The sequence below is a fragment of the Lemur catta genome, chromosome 3 (assembly GCF_020740605.2).
Source record: "Lemur catta isolate mLemCat1 chromosome 3, mLemCat1.pri, whole genome shotgun sequence".
Classification (NCBI taxonomy): Eukaryota; Metazoa; Chordata; class Mammalia; order Primates; family Lemuridae; genus Lemur; species Lemur catta.
In genome coordinates, this window is record NC_059130.1 from 16,991,869 (window position 1) to 17,009,114 (window position 17,246).

The window sequence follows — 17,246 nt, forward strand, 5'->3', positions numbered from 1 at the left end:
TATCATGGAAGACTTAATTTTATCCACACAAATACTACTTAATTTGGTAGACACTGGAAAGCCATGAGAAGTTAAATGATATGATCAGGAACTAGCAGCACATTGTAGGACAAACTGGAGAAGGGTGTGACAATGACAGAAGGTAAAAGGCCATTGCATTAGTTGTGTCAACAGCCTAAACTAGATAGCAGTAATATGAATAAAAAAAGGGTTTGGGGGTGGAAGCAAAAAAATAACAAAGGGGAGAGGGATTGGCACTATTTGCATATGGTAGGAAAGGGGGCCTACTAAGGGTAGTATTAAGATGACTCAGCGGTTTTAAGCCTGGCTACTTGAAAGAATGGTAGAGTAAGAAGAAGACTAGGTTTGGGGGATGAAGGAAAGTTGAGAACAGAGATGATGAGCTTTAAAACTGATACAGTAAGTTTGAAATGCCCAGGAAGTAACTGGAAAAGCAGATCCTCGATAAGATTAGTCAACCCCTGTCCTCAGGGAATTTAAAATCTGGAATCTGGTTGTAGCTAGAGATTTAGATTTAGTAGTGATTCTACCAGGTATTCCCTAATAGCTGAGGGAACAGACAAAACCTCCAAGAAGAGAAGACCAAAAGAAACCCCATCAATTTAAGAACAGAATTTAAAAATATTCCAAATACTAAAAACCATTTGAAATGTCAACATCAAGTGCTAAAAACATTTTAACAACTTAAAATAGTGGCTTTTACCACTATTGACATACCTTGATACATTTCTAGAAAAAGATAGCTTCTCAATCATATGCCATATTATATTAAAACACATAAATAAACTTTAACTTGCCCTTCCTATTCAAACTGTACTCTATAGAGGTATTTTAATTAATAAATTAAGAAGGAATAGAATTAAAGGCATAGTTAAATTATTTCCATCTGCAAACCACTAGTGAAATAATGGAAACAGGTTGTTAACATAGCAGAAAGAGGGACAAATATCACATGCCTCCTTAAGGAAGTACACACTACCAACTGTGTGTTATATCTGCCTGCCAACCCCTGCACCCTCAGTCAGAAATCAAACCTGCTCAAAGTCTTCAATGTAGCTACCAATTTACAGGGAATAAAAGGAATAGAGGGACATATTAAACTAGGACATGTTAAAACTATACCAAAGGGACATATTCATCAAAGCTCAGAATGAGAGAAACTGCAGAAAAATGACCTGATTTCTTCAACAAATAAATTATGAGGAAAATAAGAGAAAGGGGGACCCTCTATATTAAAAGAGACATCCAACCAAATGTATGCAATGTGTGACCTTGTTTAGATCCCAAATCAAATCAACCAGTTATTTAAAAATAACTTAAGAAAATTTGATTATTGACTGGATATTTGGTGATATTAATTTCTAAAGGTGGGATAATGGTACTGTGGTTATGATTTTCTTGAGAGTCATCTTTCAGAGATATATACTGAAATATTTACAAATGAAATAATTATATCTAGGATTTGCTTCACAATAATCCAGTAGGGACTGAGGAAAGTAGGTAGGGGTAGAGTTGAAATACGTGGCTCAGCTGTTTGTGTTCTAAAATTTTCCATACTAAATTGTTTAGAAGGGAGCCAATTAAGAAAAAACACCACTCTCAGTGTCACCAACAAATACCGAGGAGGACAGGAATGAATTTGAATTTTGTCTCTGTCTTACAAACTGAGCAGCCCTGGTCTAGTCACACAACCTCCTAGTGTCCCCTTTGATTAAATGGAGGAGACACACACCACCTAATAAATTCACATTTGCTCAAGCTAGAAGCCTGGGTGATATCCTTAACTCCTCTGGCTTCCCCAGTCTTCATCTGGTTCCCCACCAAATCCTGCCTGTTTCCCTTTCTCCTCCATCTTCTCACTGCTGTCCATCTTGTGCATCATTGTGGTCTCACACCACTCCAACAGCCTCCCTTTAACCTGTTCTCCACAGTGTATCCAGAGTGATGTTCCTAAAATGCAAACTCTGATCAGGCTATTCTCAGCCCCACTGAAAATCCTTAAACTGATTTCAGTTAAAGCTTCAAGAGTGTTCCTTTAAATTTTAGTCTCTTCCCTGATTCCTTAAAATGACTTACAGGGCTCTCCATTTTCTGTCTATCTTTTGAATTTCCATCTCTTCCCATTATTTCTGACCTCTTTATGCTTTAGCTTTGGTGAAATTCTTTCAGCTCTTGCACTGCACCATGTTCTTCGACTATACTTTCAGTACTCATGTGTGGAATGCTCTTTCCACCCATCACTCCCTTGACTAGCTAGCTCCTACTCATCCTTCAAGTCTCAGGTTAAACAGCATTTCCTCAGAGAGGTCTACCCAGATTGCTTCTATACTAATTCGGATGTCTTCTCATACCTACACAATATTTGTTCCTAGAGGAACCTATACTTACTCTATTCTAACACTCCATACTTGATTATAAAGAGTACTTGCTGTGGTAGTTACATATTTATCTGTTTTCCAGCTAGACTATAAACTCTGGGAAGGCAAGTCCTAGAATTTGTTCACTGCTGAATCCTAAGTCTCTCATAGTGCCAGGTATCCAATAACAAATTGCTGAACATATAAAATTCACAACTTTCTGGACTAGTTTCTCTGTAGACAAGTTCCATCTTCCTAGTCCTCATCTGCTACAAAAACAGACAGCCATGAAGGCATCTATACAGAGATCTGAATCCTGCATAATAGGAATGCACATTATGAGGCGAACTGAAAACACGATGGGAATGAGGGACAGACATAAGAAGTTGAGAAAAGTTATTACTCTAAAATTTATTTTCATTACAGATTAATTGAAACCTTTGGTAAAAAGAAAAAAATAAAAAGTAAAAAATAAAAATCTATTTTGAGACTGAGATAATTTGTACCCATATTTACAACCTTAGAGAAAACTCAGGAGTGACAACCTTACATAAATGGGAGTCAAATAACACACAGTTCCCACCCAACCATTAACTTTCAGACCTAAAATGGTAGGTCACTTAACCTCTCCAGCCTCAGTTTCCTTATCTGTAAAATAAAGGAACCTGACCAGCTGGTCACTATATTTTTTCCAGAGCTAATATTATATGCTTTAATATTTAAAAGGCCAAGAGACATGCAAACTATTGAAACACTAACCAGTTAGTTTCATCCTATGGTGGTATGATCCTTTTCTCCTAGTTAATCTGTTTAGGGCTGTTACAGCCTATATTACGTTAAGCTTACAACTAAATCTATTCAGTTATAAATATCTCATAAAATGCTCCTCAGGTCATTAACGTACATTCAACAAAGGTCACTGTAATCTGATGAAACAACAGCATCTATCTAAACCCAGAATAAACTACTAAAATATATTCAATTTTTGTTTAAACAAATATCTAACCACTACATGTTTTAAGTGCTAGATGTCTTGAATTCTTGATCATTTCTATGGCAATCTGAAGGCAAAGTTGTACCCCAGGGTATAGGACTTGGATTTATGGGTACTATTTAACACCTAATTAAAAAACTGAAGATACATAGTTTTTGCTTCACCTCGCTGGGCTGGTAGCTGAGATAAAAAAAATTGTTTAGTAATGGCTTAATTCTTCTCATACTCTTCCAGACTCTCGCACAACTCACACAAAATTCCAGTAGTTACTAACCCCACACATTTTATCGGGGAATTGATGTGTACACATTTTATCTCAAAACCAGAATAATTTTTGAAAAAAAATTTCAAAACTAGTTTTGGTAAATAAAGTAGCTTGTAAACATTTTACTCTTATGAGTAGAAACCCAGTTTACAATCACCCAATAGAAACCCAGGGAGAGACTAAAGTAGTAACAAGTTTGTTTCCTGGTTTAGATTAATTGCAAACTAATTTTGGCAACTGCTTGTTGCACCAAATATATTCCCACAAGGAAATGAAATGTTAAAATGCACGCGGGAAAAAAAGATGTACTTGGAACAAAAAGCGTGCATCTGACCAGTGTAACGCTATCCTTCAGCTTCGTCTCAACAGGGCCGCCTGAAGTCCAGGAACAGGAGGGCACAGCGGCGGACACTCGGCAGCCACAGGTTGAATGACAAAGAGCCCCAGTCAGCACCAGTCCCGGGAGTCTGCGGCTGCCCCATCCCCTCCGCAGAGTCCATTCGAACCCCGCAGTCACGCCTTGGCTGCGGGGAAGGCAGTTTCCCTTATCCCTCTCGGAAGTCACCAGGTGGGACAAGAATCGGCGGGCCGAGAAGGCAGGGACGGACAAGCCACGAATCCAAAATAACTCCCGCCCGGAGTCCCTTCCTTTGGAGCAGAAAGCGGCCAGGAGAGTCTGGAGGTACCACGTGAAGCAGCCCCACGTCGTCGCTATTCAAGATCAAAGCATCTCTGGAAGAGCCTACTTAAGACTAGAGAGGAAGCGACATCCCCAAGGTCACTGCACCACGACCCAACTCCTTGGCCAGGCCAGTGGCCGGCACCTGACCACAGGGCCCGCGGCTAGCCCAGGAGAAGCGCTGTCCCCGGCGCCTCAAGGTCCCCTTCAACAACGCTGCGCGCCGGGGCCACGCGGCTGCCCGTGGCCAGGATGTCCTCGGTCGGGCCGCCTCCCTTCCCCCAGCAAAGAGGTCTCCCCACTCCCGAGGTCTCTCCTACCCCACCAGGGCGGAGAGGGCACCGCGGGGTCCACGCCGAACCCCTCCGGCTGCTACCCAACTAACCGTTATGTGCGCGGCTCGCGGCGCCGAGCGTGTGCGTGACGCTGCGGAGCGGGCTGGAGTTCCGCAGGGCCCAGGGTCTGGCTCGCGTCCTTCGCCCGCTGCCTCGTTCGCGCGTCCGAGCACCCACGCGGCTGGTTAGTCACGTCGCAGCTCGCCACTTTGTCTGGCCCGGCCGGCACTGCTGCCTTATAACCCGCCGAGGCCGGAGCATGCGCACAGGGGGCGGAGCCGGCCCTCCGGGCCGCCCGCCCCTCCCCGCCATACATACACCCGAACTGCAACTCGCGCCTCCACAAGCTCCCAGCCGCGCGCGCCCGCCCGCTCGCTCGCCCGTGCGCGCCGACGCCCCCTCCCCGCCACGTGACCTGCAGCCCCGCCAGACCCGCGCGCCGCGCCCCTGCTATGCGGCTCAGAGCCGCAACGCTCCGCCAGGCTGGCTTCTCCGCCCCTGTCGGAGGAGCTCGCGGCGACTTGCATGCGTCCCGGCACAAACGTGGGGTCACCCCTCAGTTTCTGGCAGAGAAAAAGGAAAAGCGGCCAGGAGGCCGGACCCTGAGGTGTGGGGGGCGACGGGCGCGCCGAGGAGCCGGGAAGCGACTGAAGAGGAGGGGCTGGGCAGCATTTGAATGGACTCGGGGCCGCGCGGACCCGGGAAGGCGCCCGGGCTGTGGCCTCGGGTGTGTTTGGATCCCAGTCCGGGCCTGACGCTTTAGTTCTCCGACCTCGGGGAAGTTACTCCAACCCTCTGGGCCTGTTTCCTCATCTCTCACGTGGCAACAGTAATAGACCGATTTCATGGGCCACTAGGAGGCTTTGAGGAGAGACTGTGTGGAACTTTCTCACCACAGAGCCCGGCCCGTGGCGTTGAGGAATGGTGGGCGTTAAAGACTAGTCGGGAAAGGAGAGCAGGTAAGAGGGAGGGGAGCTGGCCCGCGGGGCGGGGTGCGCCTCGGGACGCGGAGCCGCGGGACGCGGAGGGGCCAGACGTTGACGGACAGTTCGTTGAGGACGCGATGGAATTAGAGCTCACAGCGCTGGGCTGGTGACACGCTAAGCACTTCGCCCGAATTATCTTGCATAATCCTCGCCCCCCTGTGAAGTAGGTACTGTTACGAATATTTTATGAATAAGGGACATGAGGCTCAGAGAGATGAAGTGACTTTCCAGACGCTGCAGAGCTAGTAGTGGCCAACATTCGAAGTCAGACTCCGGAGTCTGTTTTTGTCATAAGAGCCATTGTGAGCAGATAACCACAGTGTGTCTGTTGAAGTTTAATCATTAAGTGACTCTGATGCCCAGGACTTTTGAGAAATACCAAAAAAGTGTGAATCGAGGCCCCTGCCTTCAAAGAGCTTACAAGTTTTGGGGGGAGATTGAGTCAGGGACAAATAAACCAACACTTATTTAGCATTTGCTGCATGCCACTATCCTGCTTGCCCCCCCCCCCAGTACTCCGTCTCCCCTTGGCTGTACGCTTAATTCTCACAACAACCCTGTAATTAAGCCTTATAGTTTCCGTTTTGCATATGGAGAACCTGAGATTGAGGAGGAGTAAGGATTGGAGTAGGATCAGGTGCTTCCAATAACAATGTGATATGTTAGTGGAAGACAGTATAGAGTCCATGGCCAAGTACTGCTTATGAGTAATACAGTAATTACTTTTTACATTTGATAAATGCAGAGAAGCGGAGGGCATTTCAGGTCACTGGGACAGCCAGGACTTACGAGTGCTTAAGCATTGTAAGGGTGGCAGCAGCGTTCAGGTAGATGGTCAGGAGAATCAAGTTAGGGAGAGCATAGGAGACTCGTTCAGGTGTGAATTTCTTAGGGCCTGCACTATGGAATGGAGTGGAAAGTGGTAAAATAAGGTGATTCCCAGGAGACCTCAAAAGAAGGCTCATAGAGCAGCGTAGTGTGGTAGATTTCACAGTATGGACCTGGAGCCAGATCTCCTAAGATCCAACTTTGATACTTCTGCCTACTAGCTCTGTGCCCTTAGGCGAGTCATTTTACCTTTGAACCTCACTCTCCACTCTAGTAATACCTATCTCATAAGGTTATTATGATAATAAAATTAGTATTTATTTTGGTGTCTAGTGTATAGTAAGCACTAAATGTATAACCATGGAAAAGCAGATTTTTCCATGAAACCTAACCCTAAAGATTAACCCTAAAGTGCTTTCACTTGAATAGATCCTCCAAGCCCGAGAGGGGTCCTAACAGTATGTTCACAGGATCATATTTTGTGTTATGTTGTAATTTTGTACTCCTTATCTTGAAGATAGCCACCAAAATTATAGACACGTTAGGCCTTGCAAACCCTGGATCTCTCCCCGATAAGGATTTTAGTGTTGTAAAAAAGGGTATAGAGTTTGGAATTAGAAGACCTGGTCCCATAACTACTGTCTGTTTTACTCTGGGCAATTAATTCACTGAACTTTTCTGGGCTTCAGTTCCCTAATTGGGTAAATTGAAGATAACACCCACAAGCCTGAGCTGTTGTGTTGATCAAATGAAATAGTATTTGCAAAAGTGATTAGTAAAACTAGGAAAGTGCTCTGCAAGTTTTTATGAATTAATATTATTATAATTTGTCTATAAGTGCATAAGAGGGAAAAATCAAAAGCAATTCCAAGGCTCTTAGCTGGAAAAGTAGAAACAGGGTGGGTGGATGAGCTGGTGAAAATGATGAAATACAGGTAAAATTTTTGCTCTTCTGCCAGGTTTTCTTCCTGATTTAAGCTATGAGATGTTGAAGAAATAAACTAGGAGGCATAGGATCAGAAATTAGAGCTGAGAGGAGGTTGGAGATCATCTAGCACACTCCTCACTTTTTAGCAAAATGGAAATAAGTCCAGAAGAGCTAAAAGACTTTTCTGAGGCCACCCATCTAATGAATGGCATGATCAGATGAACCAGATCATGAAGCTCCAGGTTCTCCTTACTGTGCCAAGTACAGTCTTTTAAGAAAAAGGCATTTTGTCATGACGGTCCTTCAGAATCATTACATTAAAACCAGAGAAGCCATGGTGCTCTCAGGTGGCTTTTAGCTTTATCACAAAATTCCCAGGATTAACGTTTCTGTTTTAAAGGTTGATAGATTGGATGATGCTATACACTTGTTTGCAAGCCTGTTAAGTGAGCAAAACTTGTAAAGATTTCAAGGGAAGAATTACAACTTCAGAAATTAGGGATAGAATGAGAAATGTAAAATTTGAAAATTATAACAATGTAGTTACTCTTCAAGCTGAGTAAGTTGCTCAATTACTTTATCTGGAAAAGGAGAAAAATAAAATTACAATGTGTTTTCTCTGGAATTCACCTCCTTCATTTACATTTCCTTCATTATTCCATCATTTTTGTGATGTAGGAAATGGGTGCTATTATACCCATTTTACTAACAATAAACAGTACAGGAAAGGATTCTTTTTTTTTTAATTCACACCTTGTACATTTTTATGGGGTACAGTCTGATGTTTCCATATATATATAGAGAGAGAGAGAGAGTATGCTGATGAAATCAAGGTATTTAGCATATCTATCACCTCATACATTTATTTCTTTGTGGTGAGAACATTCAAAAGCCTCTTTTCTAGCTAGTATGTAATATACAATACCTTACTGTTAGCTGGATGCAGTGGCTCATGCCTGTAATCCTAGCACTCTGGAAGGCCAAGGCAGGAGGATCGCTAGAAGGCAGGAGTTCAAGACCAGCCTGAGTAAGACTGAGACCCCCATCTCTACTAAAAATAGAAAAAATTAGCCAGCCAACTAAAAACAGAAACAAAAAATTAGCCAGGCATGGTGGCAAGCGCCTGTAGTCCCAGCTACTTGGGAGGCTGAGGCAGGAGGATCACTTGAGCCCCAGGAGTTTGAGGTTGCTATGAGCTAGGCTAATGCCATGGCACTCTATCCTGGGCAACAGAGCAAGACTCTGTCTCAAAAAAAAAAAAAAAAAAAAAAACCTTACTGTTCACCGTTATCAACCCTACTGTGTAATAAAATACCAGAACTTATTCCTCCTATCTAATTGTCACTTTGTACCCGTTAACCAACCTCTTCCCACCCCACCCACTCTTCTCCCCTCTACAGTCTTTGGTAGCCACTGTTCTCTCTGCTGCTAGCATATAAACTCTTTTTTAAAAAAAATTGATTCCACATGAGTGAGGTCATATGGTATTTGTCTTTCTGTGTCTGGCTTATTTCACTTAACATTATGTCCAGGTTCATTCATGTTGTCACAAATGGCCAGATTTCATTATGGCTGAATAGTATTCCATTTTCTTTATCCATTCATTCATTGTTGGACATTTGTGTTGATTCCATATCTTGGCTATTGTAAATAATGCTGCAGTAAACATGGGAGTGCAGATATCTCTTCAATATACCGATTTCATTTCCTTTGAATATATATCCAGCAGTGGGATTTCTAGCTCATAAAGTAGTTTTGTTTTTAATTTTTTGAGTAATCTCCATACTGTCTTCCATTGCAGCTCTACTAATATATAATCCCACCAACAATGTTTAAATGTTCCGTTTTCTCCAGTTCCTTGCCAGCACTTGTTTTCTTTTGTCTTTTTAATAATAGCCATTCTAACTGGACTGAGGTGGTATCTCATTATGGTTTTGATTTTCATTTCCCTGATAATTAGTGATGTTGAGCATTTTTTCATGTACATGTTGGCCATTTGTATGTCGTCTTTTGAGAAATATCTATTAAGTCTTTTGCCCATTTTTTAATCAGCATTTTTTGTTTTTAAGTTCTTTATATATTCTGGATATTGATCTCTTGTTAGGTGTATAGTTTGTATATATTTTCTTCCATTCTATAGACTGTCTCTTCACTTTGTTAATTTGTTTCCTTTGTGGTGCAAAATCTTTTCAGTTTGGTGTAATCCCATTTGTCTATTTTTGCTTTTGTCATCTGTGCTTTTGAGGTCTTATTTTAAAAATCCTTACCCAGCCCAGTGTCATAAAGCATTTTCCCTGTTTTCTTCTGGTAATTTCATAGTTTCCAGTTTTACATTTAAGTCTTTAATCCATTTTGAGTTGATTTGTATATATGGTGAGAGGTAGGCGTGTAGTCTCATTCTTCTATATGTGGCTATCCAATTTTCCTAGAACCATTTAATAAAGAGACTGTCTTCTCTCAATGTGTGTTCTTGGCACCTTTGTCAAAAATGAGTTGGCTGTAGGTGTGTGAATTTATTTCTGGGCTCTCTATTCCATTGGGCTATGTGTCTATAGCCTTGTAGTATATTTTGAAATCAGGTACTGTGATGCCTCGAGCTTTGTTCTTTTTGCTCAAGACTGCTTTGGCTATTTGGGGTCTTTTGTGGTTCCATATGAATTTTAGAATTGTCTTTTCTGTTTCTGTGAAGTATGACTTTGGTATTTTGGTAGGGATTGCATTAAATCTGTAGATTGCTTTGGGTAGTATGGCCATTTTAGCAATATTAATTCTTCCAATGTATGAACATGGGCTATCTCTCCATTTGTGTTGTCTTCAATTTCTTTCATCAGTGTTTTATAGTTTTCAATGTAGAAATCTTTCAACTTCTTCGTTAAGTTGATTCCTAAGTATCTTTTTTTTTTTTTGTAGCTATTATAAATGGAATTATTTTCTTTGTTTTTTTTTTGCAGACAGAGTCTTGCTCTTTTTCCCTGGCTAGGGTGCCGTGGCGTCAGCCTAGCTCACAGCAACCTCAAATTCCTGGGCTTAAACAATCCTTCTGCCTCAGCCTCCCAAGTAGCTGGATCTACAGGGATGTGCCACCATGCCCGGCTAATTTTTTCTATATATTTTTAGTTGTCCGGTTAATTTCTTTCTATTTTTTAGTAGAGACGGGGTCTCATTCTTGCTCAGGCTGGTCTCGAAAACTCCTGACCTCGAACGATCCTCCTGCCTGGGCCTCCCAGAGTGCTAGGATTACAGGCATGAGCCACTGCGGCTGGCCTGGAATTGTTTTCTTGATTTCTCTTAGGAAAGGATTCTCTTTAAATGCAATATGTAATCAATTAAGAATACTCTCATCCATTCACAATTTATAATAATTTAATAGGGAATATGGAAAATGAAATTTGCTTTTAAACCATGTATGGAAAAAGGGTTTGCTAAGCAAATACCTAGGGTAAAGGAGATAAACATTCTTCTTTGAGAGTCCTCTCATTCAGAATATCTTCATCTAATTTCATGTTATATGTCAAATGTAGTCCTGCTGCTTCCCAAGTCCTACATCTGGATCTAGGATGAATTTGCCATTTTTTGAAGAAGACTAACTGGGTTTTGGTGAGATATACTCCAAGCCCCTGACCTTTTTCCATTTTTCATCTGCTCTCCTGGCTCATTTCAAGCTTTCACTTATCTCACCAGCGTGCACAAGTTTAGCATCTTAATCAGTTGCTTCTCAGGCTCTCTGTTGGCATGAGATGATTTGGCCTAAACAGTTTGGTAGAAAACAAATTGCTTGCGATAAAAATTTCTTCAACATGAAAAATTAGTCAAAAATTACTGACTACTAGCTTTTTGTGTGTTTAGTCATATTGGTGGTCAAGGATTTGCTTTACTACTTCTTTGGATCTTTGAGAATTGTTTTGGTACACATACATATAAATATATATATTTTTAAGGAATCATATTGTTTGCTACATTTTTTAATATTTGCAATGGCTTGATAGTAGGGGACATTTACATTGTTTCTTAATAATTTTCCAAAACTTAATTTAGATTAAAAAGCACACAAGTTAGAAACATACCTAAACTTTATGATAAACTTACAATAATGCTTAAAGACTTTAAAGGTGGCAAAACAATCCATATAGAAAACAAGTAACTGAGAATATTCCTTTTTGACCTATTTATCCTCTAATTCCATTTGTTTGCAGCTATCTCACCTGAGCGTTTCTGTGTCTATGACAGTCCAGTTCCTATACCCTTACTCTATTCTGTAGTCTGATACAGCTTGTCTCCTGCTCCTCGTCTCTGCCAGCGTAGGGATGGTTTTGGCCCATGCTCCTTGTAAACTATCATCGCTGTTTAAGATCTTCCCTAGGAAGCATTCCTTCTAGACAGTGGTCCTACATATTCGCCAGACCTATTTTCTTCCTTGACCCTGGCCACTAAAGTCCTACCCCTGAGCACCTTCCCTCCCTCCCTTCCTTTTTTCCTATCTTTAATAAAGTATTTTAGGAAGATAGGGATGGGGTTCAATAATAAATAAATTGATGACAGCTACGATTTATGGAATACTTACTATATACTGTATGCCAGGCACTTCATACGTATTAACTTACTAACTCCTCAAAAAAAATGCTGTATCGGCCGGCTGCTATGGCCCACACCTGTAATCCTAGCACTTTGGGAGGCCGAGATGGGAGGATTGCTTGAGGCCAGGATTTCCAGACCAGCCTGAGAAAGAATAAGACCCCATATCTACAAAAAAAGTAGAAAAATTAGCTGGGCTTGGTGGCGCATGCCTGTCATCCCAGCTACTTGGGAGGCTGAGGCAGGAGGATCGCTTCAGCCCAGGAGTTTAAGGTTACAGTGAGCTATGATGACACCATTGCACTCTAGCCTGGGTGATAGAGAGAGACCCTGTCTCAGAAAAAAAAAAAAAAAGGTATAAACTAGGAACTATTATAATCCCTGTTTTACAAGGTCACGTAAGCATTGTCTGGAGTCATCAGGAAATAGTCATCATTTAGTTCTCACCAAAAATATGTGAGTAGAAATTGTCATTTGTAACTATTAATACCATAGGAGATTAATATATAGAATTTGGGGCCATCTTGACTTAGAAAGATCCTGTTCTAGATTCCTTTTGCCCTTGGTAGAGTTAAACAATTACAAAAGTGTTTGGCCCCAAAGCTACCTTTGAAACAAGTGTATCGAACTACCCCTTGCTTATCTGAATTTGGGGTAGTTGTGAGTCTCTAGGTAGCTAAGTTGAGGACAGAGATTTTGGGACATGCTTTTTCAGTAGCTTCATTTTAAGATCACCTCTTTCTAGGACACTCTGGGTATCCTGGCATCCGTAGTCCATGCTGTGAGATCTTGCACTGTGAGAAGGTAGACTTTATGGCCCTCTCCCAATAGCAGCAGCAGATAGTTGGAATTACTGAACACCTGCACATCAGGCTTACTGTGACTCAGGAGTTGGGTGCATGCAGCAAAGGAGGCCTCTTAGATCACAATGACTGCTTTAGTATCCATCTGCCTGGGGAGCCGATCTCAGTGTTCTACTTGGACTTTGATACTGCTGCACTGGTAAACAAGATGAGGCTTAAATAAAGCACAGGACTCAATTTGTGGTTACCTCTGAGAGCCCCAAATCTGCCATGATGCCCTGTTCCACACAGTAACTCTGACACCTGTACCCAGGTGAGGTCTAGGGCCTACCAAACCTACTTCTAAGCTATGTATTAATAGAATGCAGCCTTCCTTCGCCTATCTTACCTTTTGCACAAATCATGGATTCCGATGTTCTGCACTTTGATATGATTATTTTTTTACAGTCATAGAATAAGATCATACTCTTGTGGGTAAGGTGTAAATGTTTCCCTAAATAAGGTAGCTGTGCTCATTATCAGTCATTCAAAGAAGGGAATCCTCACACAGAAAAACTTAGAACATGGAGCAAATGGAAGGTGACACTTCTGGATATACCTTTTTAGGATCTGGACTTAAAGCTTTGAGTTAAGAACTGTTGAGGGCCCTCCTCACTGATAGGGACAAGTGGCCTCTGCCACAGGGCTGCCTATGCCTGGAGAACCAAAAATGAAGGTAAACATTCATATTTTTAAGTCTGTTTATCAGCATATCATCAACTTATCCATGAACTTCAATCAAATTTAATCTAAATCAAGGATCCAAACAGAAAAGCCTTCAATGACTAGGAAAAGCTTAATCATCCTAGTATAAGTTAATAAGGAGTGCTGAGCAGTGTGGGGAAAGAGTCCCATGCCCTTCTAGGCATCCAAATTGAAACGTTTAAAATATACTGCATGAAGTACATTTCCCTATACAACACTAACTACGGTCCAAATTTGCTTGACATCTCTACATAATACATTATTCATTAATTCAAAAGAAAAATAGAATTCTTAAAAACTTCTAACACGTTATTTTTAATCAATATAAAGGGAGAAGCAACAAGAAAATTGTGTGGGGGTAAGGAAGTGAAGGCTGGGCAGGCAGATTGGGGGAGTGGGGTGGACGAGACATTGCAGCAGATCAGTCTGTTCCAGTATGGTCTCTGCTGCAGTATTTAAGAGATAGGCAAAAAGAATTCTTCCTCCCTGAGTCCTCCTCATGGTGCCAGTGGTGATTTACAAAAGATGCCCAAGGAAAAGTTTAATCTCAGAACAAGGGTCATAGTAAGAAGATTTGGCAGTTCCCTCCCTGTGTGGGGATTCTCTTGTTTTCACCTTTGCCCGATCAGGATTCAAGTTTAAGAGACCTGGTGGATTTCCTTACAACTTCACAATTTTCCCCTATCTCAGACCCATGGCTCCATTTTAGTCACCATAGCCACAGGGACTAAAATGGCCCACTTCATCCTTTGCACTAGACAGTCTTCATCCCCAGATTCCACTTGTCAAATGGACAAGTTCTTTTCTCTCTAGAACTCATGGTCTGAGACTGGGGCCTTTAATTTTATCGTGCTTTGGGAGAGCCCTCTTTAAAGTCATAGATATACTTCTCACTGTCTATCACCTCTAATTTGGTAGCAAGAAAGAAACTGGAAAATCTTGCAGTGAAAGAATAAATTTTGTTCTATGCTACCTATCCCGTGGACAGCTGGTCTACTTGGTTATCCCAAAACCAAAAGTATAGTAACTCACCAAGCTCAGAATACACCAATATATTGTAGCCATTGTTTTCACTACTCCCTCATTCCCCTCTGCTCACACACCTCATTATCTTGTCTAATGTACACTTGCCATAGCCACAGCAAGAACTAGAATCTGGAGAAGTTACATGCCACACAAGAGGACAATAAGGGGCAGAAAACAATAAATTGCAAATGGGTAACACACAGTGTGGCCATCTGAGTAGAGGACTAGGTATGATCTTCATCTCATGCTCCCATCAGGCCCAGACAGGCTAGATAATAGGTTTTTGCTCCTGTTTCCAGTTAAAAGATTAGTCAATCTGGGAGCCTTCTAACTCCATCACGTGTATCCCCTTTGTTTCACTAGTCACTCATTTGATCAGCCCAGACGAGACCACATCATGCATGAAAGAGCCCAAGTGTGCTTTAACCATAACATGGTAGTATGTAATTCAGGCTACAATGGCTACTAAGAGCACTTTATAGAATCCAGTAGAATGAGAAATGTGTGAACTCCAGGAGTTACTGGAAAAAGAACTCCCAGTTACTGCAAACATTCTCCTAAACAAAGGCCTTCTACCAAGAACCTAGAGCACTCTCATTCCATCCTCCAAAACTTGCAGGAATGTCACTAAGTTTTTTTGTTTTTGTTTTTCTTTTTGAGACAGGGTCTCCCTCTTGGCACCCCGGCTAGAGTGCAGTGGTATCATCATAGCTCACTGCATCCTCAGACTCCTGGGGTCCAGCAATCCTCCTGCCTTCAGCCTCATGAGAAGCTGGGTTTAATTTTAAGATTGCCTCTTTCTAGGGCATTCTGGGTGTCCTGGCATCCATAGTCCATGCTGTGAGATCTTTCACTGTGAGAAGTTAGACTTTATGGCCCTCTCTCAACAGCAGCAGCAGTTGGAATTAGGACGTGCGCCACCACGTCCTGCTAAGTTTTCTATTTTTTGTAGAGATGAGGTCTCGCTCTTGCTCAGCTGGTCTGGAACTCCTGGCTTCAGGCGATCCTCCTGCCTGAGCATTTTAGAGTGCTAGGATTACAGGAATGAGCCACCTTTCCTGGCCACTAAGTTATGCTTAGTCATAAATTGGGCAATTTTTAGCGTATAAATGCTGTAAAACAGATCTAAACCTAGGTCTACTTAATTCCTAGCCTGTGTTCTTAATGCTGGACTATTTTCATTCCTCTATTTTGTTCAAAATCCTGAGGTCATAGGGAAGGGTGGGGATGAGGAGGATGGTAAGAGTCAGGAAAATGCAGGGCTGTTTTATAGTCCCAACCCTGAACTTTAAGGCTGTGTGCATGCTGTTTCTCCTTCATAAAAAGCACTTCTTCCTTTTACCTGGTCAGCTGTTTATGTAATAACATGGACATGGAAAAGAAGCAGGTAGACTAGCAAGGGAGCAATTTTAATAATTCTGTTATATAATGCAAACCTCTTCTTGATTAAATTTAGCTTTCCTGTTAATTAATGTGAATTAATAAGGTTTCATAATTATCATATTTACTAGCCAAGTTATTTCTGTATAATTATTGTTTACCTTCCAATAAATTGCTTAGGAAGGCCACCTCCAAGTCCAAATTTTATATAAAATGTTTCATTTCCTATTTCTTTCCTAGGGGTGCATGATTATTTTGAAAAAAGAATTGGCTTGCAAATTAGATTCCTTATCTTGCCCTTCCTCCTCCAGAAAACCTACATCTCTTTCTTATTTTTTTTGACATTGCATATTCATAAGCTTTACCAATCCATGGAAAGGATTCCTCTAGGCTATTTGTGGATCTGCTGAAGTATTAAGGATGTCAAGCAAAAATGCATGCAATCTTTGTACTTTAAAATTCAGGAATTCCAAACTCCTAATATGTTGATCTGCTATTAAAAATGCAGGCCAGGAGCAGTGACTCACATCTGTAATCCCAGCACTTTGGGAGGCCAAGACAGGAGAATTGCTTGAGACCAGGAGTTTGAGACCAGCCTGAGCAACATAGTGAGACCCCGTCTCTACAAAAAAAAAAAAAAAATCAGCTAGATGTGGTGGCAGCCCCAGCTACCCCAGAGACTGAGGCAGGAGGGTGCAATGGCATCATCATAGCTCCCTGCAACCTCAAACTCCTGGGCTTCAGCAATCCTCCTGCCTCAGCCTCCTGAGAAGCTGGAACTGCAGGCATGTGCCACCATGTCCTGCTAAGTTTTCTATTTTTTGTAGAGAGGGAGTCTCTCTTTTGCTCAGCTGGTCTGGAACTCCTGGCCTCAGGCCATCCTCCTGCCTCAGCCTTCCATAGTGGAGCTCTGGAGTTCAGGAGTTCAAGGCTGCAGTGAGCTATGATCGCATCATACCACTGCACTCCAGTCTGGGTAACAGAACAAGACCCCGTCTCTTAAAAAAAAAAAAAAATAGAGAATATGTAGTATTCAGAAATTATGTTAAAAGTGTTGGATAGCCATATTAACATTCTGTGATCTAATTTATACATTATCCATATGGAAAACTTCTCAGGTTAGCAAAGCAAATTTCTTCTTTTCTCTTCTTAGGAGAGAAAACTGGAAAGAGGGAGGAAAACAGCATATTTTAAGGAAGAAAGACCTAATGCTCCAAAGATTGATTTTCTGTCTATATATTGGAAAGAAATTTTTGTGTTAGTGTTTGGTATGACTTCCTGCCAACTTGAAAAGTTAATCTTTCTAAAATAATCTCTACTAGGAATTG

The 17,246-nt window shown here is 41.7% G+C and overlaps 2 protein-coding genes across 2 annotated transcripts in view; one reads left to right on the forward strand and one right to left on the reverse strand.

The window, feature by feature from the left end:
* SLC16A1 (solute carrier family 16 member 1) overlaps positions 1 to 5,024 on the reverse strand; it is a 35,717-nt gene extending 30,693 nt beyond the window's left edge. Inside the window, exon 1 of the mRNA XM_045546838.1 lies at positions 4,702 to 5,024. The gene's annotated coding sequence lies outside the window, so the exon portion shown is untranslated. The remainder of the gene's footprint in view (positions 1 to 4,701) is intronic.
* A 366-nt stretch (positions 5,025 to 5,390) lies between these two features.
* LRIG2 (leucine rich repeats and immunoglobulin like domains 2) overlaps positions 5,391 to 17,246 on the forward strand; it is a 143,174-nt gene continuing 131,318 nt past the window's right edge. Inside the window, exon 1 of the mRNA XM_045546837.1 lies at positions 5,391 to 5,610. The gene's annotated coding sequence lies outside the window, so the exon portion shown is untranslated. The remainder of the gene's footprint in view (positions 5,611 to 17,246) is intronic.